The sequence below is a fragment of the Pseudorca crassidens genome, chromosome 2 (genome assembly GCF_039906515.1).
Source record: "Pseudorca crassidens isolate mPseCra1 chromosome 2, mPseCra1.hap1, whole genome shotgun sequence".
Classification (NCBI taxonomy): domain Eukaryota; kingdom Metazoa; phylum Chordata; class Mammalia; order Artiodactyla; family Delphinidae; genus Pseudorca; species Pseudorca crassidens.
This window is the reverse complement of record NC_090297.1, coordinates 40,607,654-40,626,534: the sequence shown is the minus strand read 5'-3', so window position 1 is coordinate 40,626,534 and position 18,881 is coordinate 40,607,654. Positions and strand designations below refer to the sequence as shown.

Below are 18,881 nucleotides of genomic sequence, written 5' to 3'. Positions count from 1 at the left end.
TCTCCCAATCTATCCCTCCCCCCCACCCTCCCCCACAGTAACCATAAGTTCATTCTCTAAGTCTGTGAGTCTGTTTCTGTTTTGTAAATAAGTTCATTTGTATCATTTTTCTTTAGATTCCACATATAAGCAGTATCATATGATATTTGTCTTACTCTGTCTGACTTACTTTACTTAGTATGATAATCTCCAGGTCCATCCATGTTGCTGCAAATGGCATTATTTCATTCTTTTAAATTGCTGAGTTATTCCATTGTATATAAGTACCACATCTTCTTCATCCATTCATCTGCTGATGGACATTTAGGTTGCTTCCATGTCATGGCTATTGTAAACAGCACTGCAAAGAACACTGGGGTACATGTATCCTTTTGAACCATGTTTTTCTCCAGAGATATGCCCAGGACTGGGATTACTAGATCATATGGTAGCTCTATTTTTAGTTTCTTAAGGAACCTCTATACTGTTCTCCATAATGGCTGTACCAATTTACCAGGTTTCCTATTTTTTTAAATCCATTTTGGTAAGTTATATATTTGTCCGTTTCATCAATCAATGTTGTCAATCAGAAATATCACTGAAAAATTCTCCTCTGTAGGACTTGCTTCATGTTGTTTAAGTGGACATTTTCAAAAGGGCATTCAAATGCAGTCAAGAAGGTGGGAGAGAACCAACCAACTAATCAATTAACCATCTCTCCCTTCCTCACTCTCTCCCTCACTCCTTCTTTTCGTTGCCTATTACATACTAGACACTTCATATACGTTCTCTCATTTAATTTATATCACACCCCTGAGAGCAAATGTTGTGTTTTCGTGTATACAGATGAAGAAACTAGAGCTCAGAGAGGGTATGTAGCAAGGAAATGGTCAATTTGAAAGTATGTTTGATTGGCCCTAAAGCTTGGGCTCTTTTCATTACACAACCTGTCTCCCAATTTGACTTTTCTACTTCCAGTGGTTATCAAACTTTAATATACATAGGAGTCACCTTAGCTGCCTGGTTAAAAAGAAAAAGAAAGATATTTGAGGACCACCAGAAATATTTAGATACATTTATTGTGTCTGTAGTAGGACCTAGGAATCTACATTTTAGTAAAGCATCTCTGGTACTTTTGATGCAGTGTGTCCTTCATATCATACTTTGAAGAACCCTTAACTAGATTATGAATGCATTGAGTGTGGGAATTTTGTCCTATTTATTCATTCCTCTAGGAGGAAGAACTCAACAATTTGCTGTAGAAATGAGTGAATAAATGAAATAAGGAATGGATTTAGTTATATTTAGGTGTCAAAGACTTATTCTTTCTAATTGAGAAGAACTTCTTTGACCTAGTTGCCAGTCTCTGGTGTTTATGTTTCCCACTCTACTTGAACTTATTATGCTTCATAGGGTAAATAACCTTTTCTTGCTTCCTGTACATCAAACTCAGCTCTAGGAGAGAAAAAGATTTCCTATCATTTTAAATGTCATCCACCATTCGATTTGTGTGTTCCACACAGAAAATTGTGAGAAGGCTGCTGGGTAGGAGGGCACAAGCACAGAGAGGTGACCAAATGGAACCTTGCCAGGTCTGCTCTCCTTTTGCTAAGTGAAACTATAGTCTTAGGGTGAACCTTTGGGGAAGAAGCATGGCAGCTGCTATCTCTAGCCTCTCAGCTACAGTCACAAACTCTGAGCTACAAACTTAACACTTCCACTGCTCCTCAGTCCCTGAGCCAATCCCGATCGTGCCATGAGTTCTGTCATCTAACTCATTGCATCTACTCATAAGTGGTCTCCGAAATCGTCTTGTTGCCATAAAGCTGGTAGGTAGCCTGCTTGAATTTCTTGGTCAATTTGCCTGCCTAAACCCCAGTCCTCTTCCTGGGAAGAGAAGACGGTCTGTTTGGGCCCAAAAAGGACTAGCTGAGGAGACATACCCAGTCCCTTTTTGCCTTTTATACATTAGTCCATTCATCCATTCAATTTCCTTTCCTTCATTTCTAAACTTTGCTAGTTTCTATTCCAAAATACTACTTTATATTTGTAATAATGTTCAGCAGTTTCTCACATCCTGAAAGGGGAAGCCAAAATACCTTTGAGTTTTCATTTTCTTAACTTTTCAGAGAGAATCATAATATTGACCTGCCTTACAGAGCATTAAGATTAACTAATTAACATTGAATAGTCCTTTGGAAATGTTAAATACTATAGAAATGCTAAACAGCTTTAATAGACTTGGAGTCTAAAAGGCAAATGAAACTTCATTTAAATGCTTTTATATTATGTTTTTTTTTTTTTTTTTTTCTCTCAGAAGAAGTTTAAAGGAGGCTATGTAGCTACATTCCTGGTTCCAAATAGGAAATGTCACAATGAATATAAAACATGGATGTCTAATTTCCCCACCTTTCCTTTTATTCTCTGTTTCTCCACCGGATCACACATTCATTCAATTAGCATTTCCTGGTTGCCTCCTTGTTAAGTAGCAAGCAAGACACTGCAGATACAGTCAATTTCTCTGACCTGTAGGAGAGATAGATACATGTGCTCTCAAGTGAACATAAAAGAAGACAGACTCAATGACATTATAGAGATACAGGTGTGAGGGGAGAGAATGATCACATTCTAATCGTCTCTGTATTTCCATGGTGGATGGAAAACTCAGGAAGATTTCATGTAACTTGCATTAATGGGGCTATGCTTGAAAGATTAAATGAATTTTGATAGACAAAGGAAATAGCATGAGGAAAGTTCACGTGTGCATTGTCTAAGATGGGGGAACTATAGTTCATAGACGTTATATAGCTGATCTGAGGTCACACAGTGAGTCACTTCCTGAGACAGAAATTAGGACCCAACTTTCCTCATTTCTATTCTAATGTTAGTTCACTGAACTAACTGTGCTACTTAATAGTAAAGGCAATTTTACAAAATGCCTATTTATCATAATTTGTAATGTATTTGTTGCAGAAAGTTGAGATCCTGCACTGAGATGATCAAAGGGGAGAGGGCACTGCATATAAGCAGAAATATACACAGAGTAAAGATCCTTGGAATATTAAGAATATTAAGGAATATTAAGGTGCATAACAGGAGTGGATGGGATTGGGTGAATGATCATCCACCTGCCATGAAGTGGAAGGTACTGGGGATAGTTGTAAGTAAAATTAGATAGCACATTGAATTAAGAAGGGTATTGAAAGTTGGAATAATGGAGTTTTCGTCATGTTGAGTGTGAGGTGTGGCAAAATGACAGAGTAGAAATGACTAGTGAATAGGTGAAGCTACTTCACTCCCACTCCACTGCCCGCCTTTCTCCCACTAATATTTATTTTAACCAATTTAGGTGTTCTGCAATAGAGAAATGTAGTTGCTCAAGTGAATTTGAAACTTGAAATGGAAACTAAAATCATGAACAGGAAGAGAATATTGCCTTCTTTATTTTTAATCATTTTCTGCCCAGCAATTCTTAGGTTCAACTTGGAAGGCATGGCCTCTGGAGATAGAGGACTTCAGGTTCCCGGGAGATTATGTGTGGGTTCATTTCTATCTCTCTGGTTCCATTCCCCTTAGGTTTGTTTTTATTAATTTCCTTTCTTGGGGGACGGTTTGCTGAGAGACATTTGGGCTGTTGCTGGGAATATTTGGCTCCTTTTTCAAATCATAAATGCCCCCTTTTCCTCAGCTGCTGGGGAACCCTGCCCTGAACACACCCACTACCTCCTCAGCCAGGAGATTGCCTTGACATGTGCCCTAATCCACACTCCCCTACACACCCTGCCTCACTAGTGGCAGAGAAATTACAAATAAATTTTAACCACTGTTTATTAATGACCGTCTACCTTGAATCAGAGTTCACTTAATTTACATGAATTATTTCAATAGCCTAGTGTGATCAGTATAATTATATCCACCTTACAAATAAGGGAATTGAGAAACAGCTTATCTTAATAAGGGGTTATGTGATATGACTATGGTACACAGAATAAGGACCCTCTAAAGATGTCTATGTCCTACTCCCTGGAACCTGTGAATATGTTACCTTACATGACAAAAAGGACTTTGCAGATGTAATTAAATTAAGGATATTGAGATGAGAAGATTTTGCTGGATTAGCCAAGTGGGTCCATTATGATCACAAGGGAACTTATAAGAGGAAGGCTGAAAGGTCAAAGTCAGAGAAGACATGATGATGGAAGCAAAGAGGTCAGAGAGAGAGAAAGGGAGGGACTTGAAGATGCTGTGTTCCTAGGCTTAAAGATGGAGGAAGGGGCCACAAGCCAAGGAATGCAGGTGACGTGTAGAAGCTGGAAAAGCAAGGGAACAGATTCTCCCCTGAGCCTCCAGAAGGAATGTCACATTGCCAACACCTTGATTTTAGAGTTTCTTATCTCCAAAATTGTAAGATAATAGATTTGTGTTGTTTTAAGTCTGTTCATTTGTTACGAAACAATAGGAAACTAAAACGATAAAGTCAGATAGCAGGTAATTTTCTCCAGTGATTTCCATTTTACCAGATGTAAAGAATGCCTTTCTACACTCATGTAACTGAATCCTGCCTTGACACCATTGACTACTCATTTATTTGTGACTCTATTCCCTTCACTTCTAAAATATCACATACTCTTTAATATCTTCCTCCTTCTCTGATCATTCTGTCAGTTATGGGCTCCTTCTCCTCTTTATTTCCTCCTAATGATTTTTCATTCCTTTCCACCTCTTTTTTTTCCTTCCCTTCCTTTTTCTTCATACTGTCTGTGAATAATTTCATTCACCCTCATGACTTCCACTTTTCACCTATGTACTATCCAAAGATATCTCTCCTCTAAGTAACTTTAAACTATCTATTAAAATCTACCCAAGGAGATATGAAAACCAAGACAGAGAACATCTTAAACATAGATACAGATAAAAGATCAATAACCTTTGAAAGTGCAATAGATATGACCTTTCGGTAGACATGATGAAAGTCAGAGGATGATAGATTGACATCTTTAAAGTTCTGAAAGGATAAAAGCAACTAGGATTCTATTCTTAGTGAAAATACCCTTCAAAAATGGAGGCAAATAAAATCTGAGAAAATTCACTGCTTGTAGACCTGCACCACAAAAAGTACCTTAGGAAGTTCTTCAGGCTAAAGAAAAATGCTCCAAGATAGTTTCCTGCAGTTTCACAATGAAGTTCCAAAGTGTGATTTTCTTTGTTTTTCTACTGATGGAAATATGTATACTGAGTTTCTTGAATCAGTGAATAAACATCTTTCATAAATTCTCAAAAATTCTCAGATCTGCAGCAAGAAATGAAAAGCAAAAGAAAAGAGTAAACATGAAGAAAAGGATACTGATTGTTTAAAATAATAGTGATAATAATGTCTTCTGGGTATTATAAAATAGGTAGAAGTAATATATTTGACAATTGTAGTGCAAACATGGAAGGGAGTAAATGGGATTAAACAAACATAAGATTCTTGTCTTTTTCTTAGGAAGCAGACATATGTAAACATTTAATGAGCTATACACTTACATTTTTTGTGCTTTACTGTATGCAAGTTGTCTTTAATAAGAAAGAAAAAAGTGAAAGTGAATAAGTGTTGATATAGCTAGGAAAAGTTATGCATAAATTCCTTGAGATGGGATTCAACTTGACAATATTTCCCCTTTCTCTTCCTTATACTCCTAACATAAGTCCTCTATGACTAGTCATTCATTCGACAAATATTCATTGAGATTCCTGCTATGTGCTACTCACTGTGATAGGAACTGAATATATAGAGAGATTGAGACTAACGTTAGAAGTGTTCAGAAATGAATAATAAGTAGTGATCAGTGAAAGCCTCTGAGTAAGGGAGAAGCTAATTGGAGCTAAACATTAGGGATTTCTGTAATAAACATCATGGCAGATTTAAGGATTGAGGCACAGAATCAGATAGTGCGATTTTCTCTTGGTTCTGTACTGCCTGAAGTCACTCCTATATCCTCGGCTTTTCTAAGACTCACTTCATTTTAGGGAGACAAATTCAGCACTTTCTTGTTTTTTTTTAACTTATTTTTTTTAACATCAGGTTCTTATTAGTTATCCATTTTATACATATTAGTGTATAAATGTCAATACCAATCTCCCAATTCATCACCCCACCATCCCACCCCACCACTTTCCCTCCTTGTTGTCCATACGTTTGTTCTGTACCTGCAAACTGGTTCATCTGTACCATTTTTCTAGGTTCCACATATATACGTTAATATATTTGTTTTTCTCTTTCTGACTTACTTCACTCTGTATGACAGGCTCTAGATCCATCCACGTCTCTACAAATGACACAATTTCGTTCCTTTTTATAGCTGAGTAATATTTCATTCTATATATGTACAACATCTTTATCCATTCATCTGTTGATGGGCATTTAGATTGTTTCCACGTCCAGACTATTGTAAATAGTGCTGCAATGAATATTGGGGTGCATGTATCTTTTTGAATTATGGTTTTCTCTGGGTATATGCCCAGTAGTGGGATTGCAGGGTCATATGGTAGTTCTATTTTTACTTTTTAAGGAACCTCCATACTGTTCTCCAAAGTGGCTGTATCGATTTACATTCCCCAACAGTGCAAGAGGGTTCCCTTTTTTCCACACCCTCTCCAGGCTTTCTTGTTTGTAGATTTTCTGATGATGCCCATTCTAACTGATGTGAGGTGATACTTCATTGTAGTTTTGATTTGCATTTCTCTAATAATTAGTGGTGTTGAGCAGCTTCTTATGTGCTTCTTGTCCATCTGTATGTCTTCCAATGGTCTATTTAGGTCTTCTGCCCATTTTTTGGATTGGGTTGTTTGCTTTTTTAATATTGAGCTGCATGAGCTGCTTATATATTTTGGAGATTAATCCTTTGTCCATTGATTTGTTTGCAAATATTTTCTCCCATTCTGAGGGTTGTCTTTTCGTCTTGTTTGTAGTTTCCTTTGCTTTGCAAAAGCTTTTAAGTTTCATTAGGTCCCATTTGTTTATTTTTGTTTCTATTTCCATTACTCTAGGAGGTGGATCAAAAAAGATCTTGCTGTGATTTATGTCAAAGAGTGTTTTTCCTATGTTTTCCTCTAGGAGTTTTATAGTGTAAAGTCTTACACTTAGGTCTCTAATCCATGTTGAGTTTATTTTTGTGTATGGTGTTAGGGACTGTTCAAATTTCATTCTTTTACATGTAGCTGTCCAGTTTTCCCAGCACCACTTATTGAAGAGACTCTCTTTTCTCCATTGTATATCCTTGCCTCCCTTGTCAGAGATTAGTTGACCATAGGTGTGTGGGTTTATCTCTGGGCTTTCTATGTTGTTCCATTTATCTATATTTCTGTTTTTGTGCCAGTACCATATTGTCTTGATTACTGTAGCTTTGTAGTATAGTTTGAAGTCAGGGAGCCTGAATCCTCCAGCTCCTTTTTTTCCCCTCAAGACTGCTTTGGCTATTCGGGGTCTTTTGTGTCTCCATACAAATTTTAAGATTTTTTGTTCTAGTTCTGTGAAAAATGCCATTGGTAATTTGACAGGGATTGCACTGAATCTTTAGATGACTTTGGGTAGTAGAGTCATTTTCACAATGTTGATTCTTCCAATCCAAGAACATGGTATATCTGTCCATCTGATTGTATCATCTTTAATTTCTTTCATCAGTGTCTTATAGTTTTCTGCATACAGGTCTTTTGTCTCCCTAGGTAGGTTTATTCCTAGGTATTTTATTCTCTTTGTTGCAATGGTAAATGGGAGTGTTTCCTTAATTTCTCTTTCATATTATTCATCATTAGTGTATAGGAATGCAAGAGATTTCTGGGCATTAATTTTGTATCCTGCAACTTTACCAAATTCATTGGTTAGCTCTGGTAGTTTTCTGGTGGCATCATTAGGATTCTCTATGTATAGTAGCATGTCATCTGCAAACTGACAGTTTTACTTCTTCTTTTCCAATTTGTATTCCTTCTATTTCTTTTTCTTCTCTGATTGCCGTGGCTAGGACTTCCAAAACTATGTTGAATAACAGTGGTGAGAGTGGACATCCTTGTCTTGTTCCTGATCTTAGAGGAAATGCTTTCAGTTTTTCACCATTGAGAATGGTGTTGGCTGTGTGTTTGTAATATATGGCCTTTATTATGTTGAGGTAGGTTCATCTATGCCCACTTTCTGGAGAGTTTTTATCATAAATGAGTGTTGAATTTTGTCAAAAGCTTTTTCAACATCTATTGAGATGATCACATGGTTTTTCTTCTTCAATTTGTTAATGTGGTGTATCACGTTGATTGACTTGCATGTATTGAAGAATCCTTGCATCCCTGGGATAAATCCCACTTGATCATGGTGTATGATCCTTTTAACGTGTTGTTGGATTCTCTTTGCTAGTATTTTGTTCAGGATTTTTGCATCTGTATTCATCAGTGATATTGGTATGTAATTTCTTTTTTTGTCATATCTTTGTCTGGTTTTGGCATCAGGATGATGCTGGCCTCATAGGATGAGTTTGGGAGTGTTCTTTCCCCTGTAATTTTTTGGAAGAGTTTGAGAAGGATGGGTGTTAGCTCTTCTCTAAACGTTTGATAGAATTCACCTGTGAAGCCATCTGGTCCTGGGCTTTTGTTTGTTGGAAGATTTTTAATCACAGTTTCAATTTCATTACTTGTGATTGGTCTGTTCATATTTTCTATTTCTTCCTAGTCCAGTCTTCGAAGGTTACACCTTTCTAAGACTTTGTCCATTTCTTCCAGGTTGTCCATTTTATTGCAATAGAGTTGCTTGTAGTAGTCTCTTAGGATGCTGTGTATTTCTGCGGTGTCTGTTGTAACCTCTCCTTTTTCATTTGTAATTTTATTGATTTGAGTCCTCTCCCTCTTTTTCTTGATGAGTCTGGCTAATGGTTTATCAATTTGTTTATCTTCTTAAAGAACCACCTTTTAGTTTTATTGATTTTTTGCTATTGTCTTCTTTATTTCTATTTCATTTATTTCTGCTCTGATCTTTATGATTTCTTTCCTTCTACTAACTTTGGGTTTTGTTTATTCTTCTTTCTCTAGTTCCTTTAAGTGTAAGGTTAGATTGTTTATTTGAGATTTTTGTTGTTTCTTGAGGTAGGATTATGTTGCTATTAAGTTCCCTCTTAGAACTGCCTTTGCTGCATCCCATAGGTTTTGGATCATCATGTTTTCATTGTCATTTGTCTCTAGGTATTTTTTGATTTCCTCTTTGATTTCTTCAGTGATTTCTTGGTTATTTAGTAACGTATTGTTTAGCCTCCACATGTTTGTCTTTTTTACTTTTTTTCCCCTGTAATTGATTTCTAATCTCATAGCATTTTGGTCAGAAAAGATGCTTGATATGATTTTAGTTTTCTTAAATTAACTGAGGCTTGATTTGTGACCCAAGATGTGATCTATCCTGGAGAATGTTCCATGTGCACTTGAGAAAAAAATGTAGTCTGCTGTTTTTGAATAGAATATCCTATAAATATCAGTTAAATCTATCTGGTCTATTGTGTCATTTAAAACTTATGTTTCCTTATTAATTTTCTATTTGGATGATCTGTCCATGGTGTAAGTGAGGTGTTAAATTCCCCCACTCTTATTGTGTTACTGTCGATTTCCTCTTTTATATCTGTTAGCACTTGCCTTATGTATTGAGCTGCTCCTATGTTGGATGCATATATGTTTATAACTGTTATATCTTCTTCTTGGATTGATCCCTTGATCATTATGCAGCATCCTTTCTTGTCTCTTGGAACATTCTTTATTTTAAAGTGTATTTTATCTGGTATGAGTATTGCTACTCCAGCTTTCTTTTGATTTCCATTTGCATGGAATATCTTTTTCCATCCCCTCACTTTCAGTCTGTATGTATCCCTAGTTCTGAAGCGGGTCTCTTGTAGACAGCATATATATGGGTCTTGTTTTTGTATCCATTCAGCAAGCCTGTGTCTTTTGGTTGGGGCATTTAATCCATTCATGTTTAAGGTAATTATTGATATGTATGTTACTATTACCATTTTCTTAATTGTTTTGCATTTGTTTTGTAGGTCCTTCTCTTCTCTTGTGTTTCCCACTTAGAGAAGTTCCCTTAGCATTTGTTGTAGAGCTGGTTTGGTGGTGCTGAATTCTCTTAGCTTTTGCTTGTCTGTAAAGCTTTTGATTTCTCCATTGAATCTGAATGAGATCCTTGCTGGGTAGAGTAATCTTGGTTGTAGGTTCTTCCCTTTCATCACTTTAAATATGTCATGCCACTCCCTTCTGGTTTGTAGAGTTTCTACTGAGAAATCAGCTATTAACCTTATGGGAGTTCCCTTGTATGTTATTTGTCATTTTTCCTTTGCTGCTTTCAATAATTTTTCTTTGTCTTTCATTTTTGCCAGTTTGATTACTATCTGTCTCGGCATCTTTCTCCTTGGGTTTATCCTGTATGGGACTCTCTGTGCTTCCTGGACTTGGGTGGCTATTTTCTTTCCCATGTTAGGGACGTTTTCGACTATAATCTCTTCAAATATTTTCTTAGTTCCTTTCTCTTCTCTTCTTCTGGGATCCCTATAATGCGAATGTTGTTGCCTTTAATGTTGTCCCAGAGGTCTCTTTGGCTGTCTTCATTTCTTTTCATTCTTTTTTTCTTTATTCTGTTCTGCAGCAGTGAATTCCACCATTATGTCTTTTCATTCTTTTTTCTTTATTCTGTTCTGCAGCAGTGAATTCCACCATTATGTCTTCCAGGTCACTTATCTGTTCTTCTGCCTCCATTATTCTGCTATTGATTCCTTCTAGTGTATTTTTCATTTCAGTTATTGTATTGTTCATCTCTGTTTGTTTGTCTTTAATTCTTCTAGGTCTTTGTTAAACATTTCTTGCATCTTCTTGATCTTTGCCTCCATTCTTTTTCCGAGGTCCTAGATCATCTTCACTATCATTATTCTGAATTATTTTCCTGGAAGGTTGCCTATTGCCACTTCATTTAGTTGTGTTTCTGGGGCTTTATCTTGTTCATTTATCTGGTACATATCCCTCTGCCTTTTCATCTTGTCTGTCTTTCTGTGAATGTGGTTTTTGTTCCACAGTTGGAAGGAATGTAGTTTTTCTTGCTTCTGCTCTCTGCCCTCTCTCAGCACTTTCTAATGTCCTCTTAGATATGGATATTTGAGAAGTCCTCCAGACAACTGTGCCAAGAGGAAAGGAATGGTTGGCATAGTCTCTTTCTCTTTCTCCCTCAAATAATGTAAACAAAAGTGGCTCCAGTTTATCATCAGAATAAAAGTTGTGGGTGAGGCTGCTGGAGAGAGTGCCAAGCTGTCTCACAGAGTGACTCAAGATGATATTAGAGTACTAGTCCCAGTACCATTGGTATAGGATCATAGCCAAGAGGTGAGATGAGATTTTTGCTGTTAAATCAACTCTGCAATTAGTTTCTGTTTTAATTCTCTTAGAGAGAAATTACTTTTGGAGTCTATTCTAGTTAATTTGTTTTCTGCAGGACTCTTCCTTAAATTAACAATAGCTTAAGGGGACTTCCCTGCTGGGGCAGTGGTTTACAATCTGCCTGCCAATGCAGAGGACATGGGTTCAATCCCTGGTCTGGGGATATCACACATGCTGCGGAGCAACTAAGCCTGCGCGCCACAACTGCTGAGCCCACGCACCACAAGAATTGAAGCCTGTGTGCCCTAGAGCCTGCACACCACAACTACTGAGCCCACGTGCTGTAACTACTGAAGCCTGTGCACCTAGAGCCCATGCTCCACAGCAAGAGAAGCCACCACAATGAGAAGCCCGTGCACCATGATGAAAATCAGCCTCTCCTTGCCGCAACTAGAGAAAGCCCTCACACAGCAACGAAGACCCAATGCAGCCAATAAGTATATAAATAAAATTAAACAAAAAACAGCACACAAAAAAAACAATAGCTGATAGTGTTTGAAACATATAGAAGTTCAGGATAAGAAGCACTGAACTATGAAATAAAGTCATTCATTTATGTAGTTAGTATTCACTGGGTTCCTAAACTGTTTCAGGCACTGTGTCAGGCACCAGTTGTGTTAGTTTTTGGGGATATAAATATAATTAATTTTAGTTTTGACAAACTCTACGTTTATAGTCAAAAAAAGACAAAGAAAACTCAATTAAAATTAAGTGACAACTTTAAGAATTCATTATGAACCAAATGCAAACAGGACACAAAGGAGGAACTAACTACTTCTGAGGAATCAGGGAAGGTTTCATTGACTGATGTCATTTGAACTGGATCTAGAAGAAGAAGTAGGAATTCCCCAGGCCTCAGTGTCCATTCTAGGCAAAGGAAGGAACAGGAGCAAAGGTATGAAAACTTAAAAATGCCCTGTCTGGCAAACTATTGGTAATCTAGAACATGGAGTATGTTTCAGGAAGTTGTAGGATATAAGAATTAAGACTATGAAATGAGATGAAAGTCAGTTTTCAATGGCCTAGAAAGTCACTGTAATGATAGACTATCTATAATGGGCATGTTTACTGAACAACCCATAGTGTTTCTTTTTTTAGAGGTAAGCATTTACAAAACAGTTAGTTGAATAAAGAGAGATATACAACAAACTATAGTTAGGTTAATATTATAACTCCAGTATAATTCCTTTAAAAAATTTCTTTGTGAGAAATTTAAAATATATAGAAAAATACAAAGAGCAACATTACAAACATGCTTGTTTACCACACAGAATTAATAGCCATTAATATTTTGTCATATTTGCTTCTAGTTTTTGTGGTAAGAAAGGGGGCATTACAGACTATATTTGTTTTCTCAGGCTGCTGCAACAGATTACCACAAACAGGGTGGCTTAAAACAGCAAAAATTTGTTCTCTCATAGTTCTGAATGTCAGAAGTCTAAAGTTAAAATGAAATCAGTGGCCATGCTCACTCTGGAGGCTCTAGGGGAGAATCCTTCTTTGCCTCTTCTAGCATCTATTATCCCCAGGCATTGCTTGGCTTCTTTGGCTAGTGACTACATCACTCCAATCTCTGTCTTCATCTTCACATCACCTTCTCTGCTATGTGTGTCTTCTCCTCTTCTGTTTCTTATAAGGACACTTGTTAGAATCAGGGTCCACTGGGTGATCCCAATTATTTCATCTCAGGATTGATAACTTAATTACATCTGCAAAGACCCTTTCTCCAAATAAGGTAGCATTCTAGGATTCCAGGAATTTGGATGTGGACATAAATTCTGGGGGAACACCATTCAATGTACTCCATAGATATAACTGAAATCTATTTTATTCAAAAAAATCATCTCATTTCTTATCCCCACTCACTAAAGCTCCTATGTTGCCTTCTTGTCCACTTTTGTGTTGTTTTACATCTTTTCTTTTTTGTTGTTTTTTTTTTTTTGGTTTGTTTATTTTTATTTGTTTTTAGTATTTATTTGTTTTATTGAAGTATAGTTGTACAATATTATATGTTACAGGTGCATGATATAGTGAATCAAAATTTTTAAGGTTATACTCCATTTATAGTTATTATAAAATATTAGCTATCTTCTCTGTGTTGTACAACATATCCTTGTAGCTGATTTTATACATAATAGTTTGTACCTCTTAATCCTCTACCCCTATATTGTCCCTCCCCACTTCCCTCTCCCCCCTGGTAATCATTAGTTTATTCTCTATATCTGTGATTATGCTTCTTTTTTGTTATATTCACTAATTTGTTGTATTTTTTAGATTCCACATATAAGTGATATCATACAGTATTTGTGTTTCTCTGTCTGACTTATTTCACTTAGCATAATACCCTCCAAGTCCATCCATGTTGTTACAAATTGCAAAATTTCATTATTTTTTATTGCTGAGTAATATTCCATTGTATATAACATATTTATATATTTTATATATATATATATATATATATCTATCTCCATTCATCTGTTGATGTACACAGGTTGCTTCCATATCTTGGCAATTACATCATTTATTTTCATTTATATAAAATCACCTAGTAGTTTTTCTATGTGTGCATGGTTTCGGATTTACAAAACTATCATCCTGTACAAATTGTCCTGAAATTTGCCTTTTTATCTCAGTGCTATATTTTTGAGAACTGGCTAGTTTTGGGAACTAAAAATAGCTATGTTGTAGTCTATTTCTCTTTATTTTTATTAGGATAAGCCAGGTCCCCCAAATCTCAGTTATTTAACACAGGAAATGTTTACATCTCACTCCTGCTATACAACCAGCATGGGTCAGTGGCATGCTCTGCTCTATAGATTCACTCAGGGGCCCAGGCTGAAGAAGGTTTCACCATCTTGGCAGCACACCATATGAAAATCAAGGCCTCCTCAGTTACACAGTAGGAGAAAAGAAAGCTGTAAAGTTTCATACAAGCAATTATATGCTTCAGTGCAGAAGTGTTATTTCCATTCATAAGTTATTAGCCAGAAATAATCACATGACCCCACACCTAGATGCAAAGGAGGTGTAGACGTATGTCCAGAAGGAAAGAGCTGGATACAGTGAGCAATAGAAATCTCAACCACTTTGCTATTATCCTATCACATGAATATATCACATTATAAACCCATTTCCCTATTGATGGACGTTAAGGGAGTTTCCAAGTTTTTGACATTGTAAATAATGCTACACTAGGCATTTGTATATGGTAATTTTTGTCCTTATGTGAACATTTCTCCAAGTCATATACCTAGAAATGGGATTGTTGTGTCATAGGTTATGCATGTTATTTATTTAGTAGAGGCTGTCATATTGTTTCCAAACTGGATTATTAGTTTACATTCTCACCAGCAGAATATGAGAGTACCATTTCCCCCTACATTTTTACCAGCCTTTAACATTTTCATGCCTTTTATTTTTCACCAGTTAGATAGGTGGAAAGGGCATCTCACCGTTGTTTTAACGTATGGTTTCCTGATTAGTAGGTTTAACATGTCAGAGAGAGAGCTATTTTTGTCTATTTGACTTAGTCAGCAAATATTTATTGTGCACTTACTATACACCAGAAGCTGTGGTAGGGCCTAGGGATGTAGTATTAATACCCAATTTTAGGCAATAAGTCTGGTCCTGGGGTGTGGTAGAAGACAGGAGAGATCAAGTAGGTTCTTCAGGTCCTGACAGATTCAAAGCAGAGGTGACCTCGAGACAGCACTAGTAAGATTATGCCATCATCCTAGGGCAGAAGTTGTGTACTCTGAGCCACTCTCCTCCCCAAAGCATTTTTCTAACCTAGCTGATAAGTATGTATTGAGGGGAGACATGGTGAGCTCTTAGCATACTGAGACCGAGCTAAGGGTAATTTAGATTCCTGTTCCACTGTCTGTGGAAGTCTAAGAGCTTCATAAGATTTCTGTGCAGCTTTCTTGGGGAAAACCTCACTCTTTCATGGTCACCTCTGCCTCTAGGTTATACTTGTATATACTACCTCTGTTTCACACTGCACTGAAACACATGTAAAATTTCCTTTCTCTCTTTACAGACCGTGACACAGATTGCTACTTGCCTACTTTACTATTCATTCTCCTCCTCTTCTTGTTTGTTAGTAAAGATTTAGAAAAGATTTATATCACAAAAAATGAAAAAAAATAACAACTTCTTATCTTAAAATATTCTTCACCCCACCACAAGGGAATTTTTATTAGCCTCTTAACTACGTGTAATCATCCTTACCTGTATTTACCACCATTTCTGTAGTTTCTTTCTCTGTCTACTTGGGTGCAAAACTCAAATTTCCCATTCGTTGATGTTGAACCCTACAACTATCTGCTTATATTGCTTTGGCTTTTGCCATTTGGGCTTTACATATACCCAAATTTATTTATTTTCTCAAGCATGAAATCTGTGCCAGCTTAACAGCATAATAGATAAATTATTTTTACCTCATTGTACTTTAATAATAATAGTAACTAACATTTATTGAGTACTTAGTATGGGATAGGCACCATGTTATATTCTTCACAGTTTTCTTTTTCACTTTTAAAAACAGCTATATTGAGGGATCATTGACATGAAATAAATCACACATATTTAAAGAGTAAAAATTGATGTTTTGACATGTGTCCACATTCACAAAATCATCTCCTCCCCAGGCAACTACTAATCTTTAACTTTGACTTTAATTAATAGCTAACTTTTAACTACTAATTCTTTAACTCACTATAATATTTTTTGTGTGTTCTATAGTTTTTTGGGTTTTTTTTTTTTTGTGTGGTACGCGGGCCTCTCACTGTTGTGGCCTCTCCCATTGCGGAGCACAGGCTCCGGACGCGCAGGCTCAGTGGCCATGGCTCACGGGCCCAGCTGCTCCGTGGCATGTGGGATCTTCCCAGACCGGGGCACGAACCCGTGTCCCCTGCATCGTCAGGCAGACTCTCAACCACTGCACCACCAGGGAAGCCCACTGTGCCACCAGGGAAGTCCTATAGTTTTATATAAAGGGAATCACACACTATATATTCTTCTTTATTTGGCTTCTTTCACTCAGCATAATTGAGATTTATCAATGTTGCATGTATCAGTGTTTCATTCTCTTTTGTATATTTTATACATGTTTTCCATTATATAGACATAATGCAATTTGTTGATCTTTTCATCTGTTGATAGACATTTGAGAGCCACCCCACACACAAAATTTCAGCAATTGCAAATAAAGCTGCTATGAACATTCATGTACAAATCTTTGTGTGTATATAATCTTTTGATTCTCTTGGGTAAACACCTAGGAGAGGGGTGACTGGGTCAGATGGTAGGTGAATGTTAGTTATTTAAGAAACTGCCACAGTGTTTTCTAAAACAGTTGTGACGTATTCATTGCTATGAGCAGTAGACTATCCTTTGTTGCCTGACTTACATTGTCTTGAAAACCATTGTTTCATATATTTTGTCCTGTGTTTTAGTTTTGTCATGCAGGAGTATAATTCTAGTTCCTGTTACTTTAACTTAGGCTAAAGCAGAAATCCTTTGCTGCCTTATTTAGTGTTTACAACCACCAGCTAATGTAGGCAGTCTTGTTCTCCCCACATTAGTGATAGAGAAACTGCTTTATTTCAAGCATTCGTTTTCTGTTCCGACTGTTCCTTTTCATTTGTTTGTCTAGTCAGTCAGTATTTCAGTCACTGCTGTACCAAACACTGTGACTGTGTGCTGACTATATGAAAGAATAGAAAGAGATTTTCATTGTAGGAGTATCACTCTGGTATTAGTGGAGGGCAGATTAGAAAGTATGAGAGAAGAGGCAGGTACAATAATCCATAAAAGAAATGGTGAGAAGAACTAGTGACAGTGGCAACAGGGTGGAAAGAAGTCTTCACATATATTTATATTCAGGAAGTGATACACAGATTTATGGAGTAACAGCTACTTTCCATGCATGGACTCAAAACTTGTCTTTTAATTAACTAAGCAACTTAGTGGTTGGATGGAGATGGATGATATTTATACTCATTCCTTCCTTCCTTTATTCAGCCAGCCGTAGCAGGTGGAAGCACTTACATACACAAACTGTTTGCCAACAGGTGAAGTAAACCTGGTATCTTTGATTCTGCCTCAGTCTGGTTCAGGTTTCTCTGCATATTTCTTACTTTCTTTAGGTCACTACTATTATACCACTTATATCCAGGGTGTAGCTTAGAATCAGAAAGATAACGAAAAAGATATTTTAGAAGAGTATAAAATAGCGTGACAAAATGTTTTGCTTTTTTTTTTTTTTTTTTTTTGGTGGTACGCGGGCCTCTCACTGTTGTGGCCTCTCCCGTTGTGGAGCACAGGCTCTGGACGCGCAGGCTCAGTGGCCATGGCTCATGGGCCCAGCCACTCCGCGGCATGTAGGATCTTCCCGGACCGGGGCACGAACCCGTGCCCCCTACATCGGCAGGCGGACTCTCAACCACTGCACCACCAGGGAAGCCCTGCATTTTTATTAGGTGACAAAGACATTCATCTTTGGGGAAAAATATATAAATGTTCTACTGAAATGTTAAGTGTTTCTTTTTAGACACAGGGCATGTTTCATTTTTTCATTCTACTTTGTGTTTTACTGTTTCTTTTGGCCGTTTTACTTTTTATAGTAAACAAATATTATTTTTATAGTAAAAATGAAATCAATGCAAAATCAGGCATGGAAACACCATTTCTGACTTCTGGTTTGGGCTTCCAAAACTCCCTGTTTCATACCACTTTTAAACATTGCCCACCTCTATATAGATCTAAACATAATAGATCCTTGTTATTCTATATCTCTGTGGACATCGCCTTCCTTAATTAGCTTCCCAGTCCTGGCCCACTATATCCAGCTCCAGGTCAAGTCTCAGTCGACTTGGTATGATAATGAAACAGAGTAATGTTTAAGAACATCTGGGTCAAATAGAATTGAGTTCATAGCCTCTGTCATTTACTAGCTATGTCATTTACTAGCTATGCAGATTTGGACAAGTTAACCTCTCTAAGCCTCAGTTTTCTCATCTGTAGCACAGGCCAGAAATATTGATATTATTGGATTGTCATGAGAATTGAGTGAGATCATGCATATAAAGTGACTAGCATAATCCATGCATATTTCATAAATAAAAAGCTGTCATTATCTTTATTGATTAAGGAAAATCTAACCTTGCATTTCCCCCTAAATCAAATCTAGCAGGTATTGTGATGATACAACATTTGAAGGCAATTAAAATTCAACTCTCCTTCTTCTTTCTTCTCCCTTTCTAGATCTAGGTTCATGAAGACTGGGCAAAATGGAAAAAGTAGGCAGAATCACATATCAACATATACAAATTAATTTTCTACAAGCGAGGCACTTTGCATTTCCAAATTGCTCAGGAACATACATCCATATACAGGATCAGACCATTGTAAAAGAATGGCTCTGTGGTCTAGTGATAACAACCCTGGAGCCCAAACTGCCTGCCTTTCAATCT

The 18,881-nt window shown here is 36.9% G+C and overlaps 1 protein-coding gene and 1 pseudogene across 2 annotated transcripts in view; one reads left to right on the top strand and one right to left on the bottom strand.

The window, feature by feature from the left end:
- Positions 1-18,881, top strand: part of AGBL4 (AGBL carboxypeptidase 4) — a 1,401,741-nt gene that overhangs the window by 554,200 nt on the left and 828,660 nt on the right. The gene's annotated exons all lie outside the window — the stretch shown is intronic.
- The window catches only part of LOC137212442 (probable ATP-dependent RNA helicase DDX5 pseudogene), a 174,164-nt pseudogene that overhangs the window by 140,132 nt on the left and 15,151 nt on the right, over positions 1-18,881 (bottom strand).